The sequence below is a fragment of the Trachurus japonicus genome, unplaced genomic scaffold, assembly GCF_045865225.1.
Source record: "Trachurus japonicus isolate A0001 unplaced genomic scaffold, Traja_1.0 AP030379.1".
Taxonomy (NCBI): Eukaryota; Metazoa; Chordata; class Actinopteri; order Carangiformes; family Carangidae; genus Trachurus; species Trachurus japonicus.
In genome coordinates, this window is record NW_028220512.1 from 5,131 (window position 1) to 8,855 (window position 3,725).

At 52.8% G+C, this 3,725-nt stretch overlaps 1 pseudogene; it reads left to right on the plus strand.

The window, feature by feature from the left end:
- The first annotated feature begins 356 nt into the window (after positions 1-356).
- Positions 357-3,353, plus strand: LOC146960435 (uncharacterized; annotated as a pseudogene).
- Positions 3,354-3,725: the final 372 nt, after the last annotated feature.

The window sequence follows — 3,725 nt, forward strand, 5'->3', positions numbered from 1 at the left end:
GGCGTCTTCCTCCGCAGCCGGAGCTCATTGACACAGTGGCTGACCTCCCATCTCCCAACTTCTTCCAGCTGCACCCCTTCTTTATCTGGAAGCCCGAGAGTGACATCATGGTCAGGCTGAGGAACAATTAAACCTGCCTTGCCTCCATGACTGCCGTCATCCTCGGGTGGTCTCTGCTGGCTGTGGGCAGGCCCCGGGTGATTGTTGGCACCAGTGGCCAGTATTACATCTTCTCCTCTCGACTCTGCTGCAAGGGACTGTCGGAGGATCTGGTCTGCTGACAGTCCCCGGTGGCTGGAGAAACTGCCCAAGCGCTTCACCAACCTCCTGCCTGCATTCCTGACCTACAAGAAGGCCATCTGCAAGTCTGTGATGGATGAGCTGAGGCGCACTGGCAAGTCCCCCACAGACATGGCAAACCAGGTGAACGAGCTCATGCACCTCAAGTATGAGCGAGCTCACCTGGCGTACCTGCACGCCATCGAGAGTGTCAGGGATGCTGAGGCTGGGGTGTATGGGCAGAAGACCATGGCGCAGTTCCTGAGGAAGGAGAACACACCACAGGCTTTCGGGTCATACGAGGATCCAGATGGCTGGTGTGGGGTCTCTGTGTCGGCCCACTACCTGACTGACTGCATGCTGGATGAGTTCAGACGTCAGGAGCCGGCCATGTCCAAACTCCTCCAGGGAACTTTTGGACAGGTCTTCAGATCTGACCACACCAGGAAAGTGGCGCGGAAGGTAACGCTGGCGTCCGGCGTTATGTCCAGTTACGCCGTGATGAACGAGAACTGGCTCATTGCTTCCTGGGTGATGGTTCAGTCTGAGGCTGAGAAGTCCTTGGAGTCGATGTACCAGGGACTGCAGAAGAGGTACATCGACGCCGGAGTGGAAAAGGCAGGCTACCACTGGATGGACAGGTGAGAACAGCCATGTTGTCTTTTCACTGATATACAATTAACAGAAATTGTTTCTTTCATTAATCTAAATTGCACTCCGTCTTGCTTTCTTTGGTGTGTAGGGATTGCTGTGCTCCGTTTAGGATCCCAGACTCTGCTCCTGGGGAACATCTTCACTGGGACGCCTGGAAGACCACCCCCTCCGTTGTTGCTGAGGCCACCTCTGGACCGCTGGCAAACTCATGTGCATCACGCTCATGTTACAACAACAACATCGTTGTGAAGCTGGACTTGTTCCACTGCATGAGACGTTTTACACGCGAGTGCACCTCTGAGGCATCACCCTCTGTTCAGCACTTTTCTGCCAGCTCCTCTCAGCTGCCTTCTCTGTGGTGGACCAGGATGACCTGAAGAAGCTCCGGGCTGCTTATGAGTTCTGCGGCATCCAGCCACCCAACCCCACCAAGCAGCACATCCGCGAGCACTGCAGGACCAAAGTGCCCCAGCCCATGGAGCTGCTGGACAGAGTGGAGAAAGTGCTGCAACATTTCCACGTGGCAACGGACCCCAACAACGTCCCCCTCTTCAAGGCATCCATGCTGAAGACGTGGCGCATCCAGCGCGTCCACGTTCTCCGTGGTTGCCTGAGTGACCCTGAGCTCAAAGAGGGCATCATGTACAGGTACGGCGGCACCCTGCAGCTCAACCACGTACCTGGGGAAGGTGCAGTCAGTCCCCCTCTGGATCCCTGTCAGAGGTACATCACAGCAGGAGGGGTTCCACTGCCACCAGGCTCACTGGGTCACTGGGACCCAAGTCTCCCCTGAGCTGTTCCAGGCCCAGGGCATGACAGGGGTGGCGCGCTGGAACTACCAGCGGCTGGTGGACCTGAAGCAGCCCGGTGTCATCCTCCCTGCTGTCTTCGACCCAGCGCTGATTGCCGAGCTGAACTCTGCCTCCCAGAGTGTGACAGGCCAGCAGAAGTACCCAGCTCTCTGCCTCTCTGACAGGGACACTGGAGAGAGGTTCGGCCTTGAGTACAGAGAGCCAGGCTGTCGACCGGTGCCTCTGGACTGGGACAAAACACCGGACACAGAAAAGAGACAGAACTGTTTCTCCTCCACCTCTGTCCCCTGTGCCGACACCCTCTCCTGTCAAAGGCCAAGCCCCAGACACAGCACCCACCTCCAGCCAGACACTGTCCTCTGGCCTGACATTTCCTGCGCCTGTCGGCCCTGTCCTCGTCTGCTGGCGTGCTGCTGAAGCACGAAATGCCAGCAGAAGATAAGGATCATCCAGCAGCACAGGGTAAATTGACATAATTCTTTGTGTATAAAAGTTTGGGTTATGTTTTAATGTAATAACATGATTAACTGAGGATGTCCTATTGCTTTATTATGTTCCAGAAATGTCACAGGCCCTGCCACAGCCGCTGAGGTCATCGCCACGGAGTGCACGCACCGGTCCCATCAAGACAGGTGGGCGTGTGTTTGTGCTGGACCACACACCTGGACTCCACCGATGAAGGCTGCCATCGATGGCTTGCTGCAGAAGCATCGTGGAGAGGAGGACATGCTGCGGCGTGTGGATCAGGAGTACGCAGACATGGTCCATCAGTCTGCCTCCGATCCCAACAGCTTGCTGCACCCCACCACCAGGCTGCACATATCGCGGTATGTGAAGCACCTGGCAAAACAGCTGAACACCAGCTCCTCCCTGAACACGAGCCAGGAGAAACTCCTGCAGACTCAGCAGCTGTGGCACGCTCTGTCGGAGGGGAGTGAGACTGCCAGTGTGCCAGTGGTCACTCTGAAGCCAGCTGTTGTGAATCCACCTGCTCTCTCCACACCTCTGTCTCAAGACTCTATTGAGAAGATTGTGGAGAGCATCTTGGAGAAGCAACAGAGGCAGCAGCAGCAGCAACAACAGCAGCAGGAGCAGAAGAAGAGGCAGACAAAGACCTGTCTCGCCTGCGGACAGCCGAAGTCCCGTTATGAGGGTGACGGGTCATCGGTGCACTTTTTTTTCCAGCAGGGGCCTATCCGCTACTTCTACTGCTCCAAGAAAGTGCACCAGGTCTACGCTGCTGATGGACTCTCTGACTCCAGAATGCCCTTTGAAGAGTTCCAGGGGACAGAGTTCTTCCAAAGGGAGCTGGAAGCTGCCAGAAAACGGGCTGAGGAGAGAGCAGACAAGAAGAGGAAAAGGCCGGAGTCTGAGAAAGGAGGCCGCCTCTGCAGATTCTGCCACTTGGAGGTGAAACAGGGACCAAACAGCCCCCACATCCACACCAGCTTCCCTGGAGTGGCAGGGAAATACATTTACTGCCCCTCCAAGGTGTTCTCTCTCTTCAAGGAGAAGGGCATGGCCAAGGAGATGACCTGGGGGGAGTTTCAGGCCTCTCCTTTCTATGAGGCAGAGAAGCAGAGATGGGTGGAGGACAGAAAAAAGTGATGTACAGTATATGTTGTAAATATGTATGTAAATGTTGTACATAGTTTGTGATGTTGAATAGAGAGAAGTTATTGTTTTGTATGTTTACATGTTCTCTCTATGCACTGTATCATACTGTACATATATATAGTAGATGTAAATATAATCATTTGTAAATATCTATCTATCTACTGTATCATAATGTACATATATATATAGTAGATGTAAATATAATCATTTGTAAATATGTAAATATCTATCTATCTATCTATCTATCTATCTATCTATCTATCTATCTATCTATCTACTGTATCATAATGTACATATATATATAGTAGATGTAAATATAATCATTTGTAAATATGTAAATATCTATCTATCTATCTATCTATC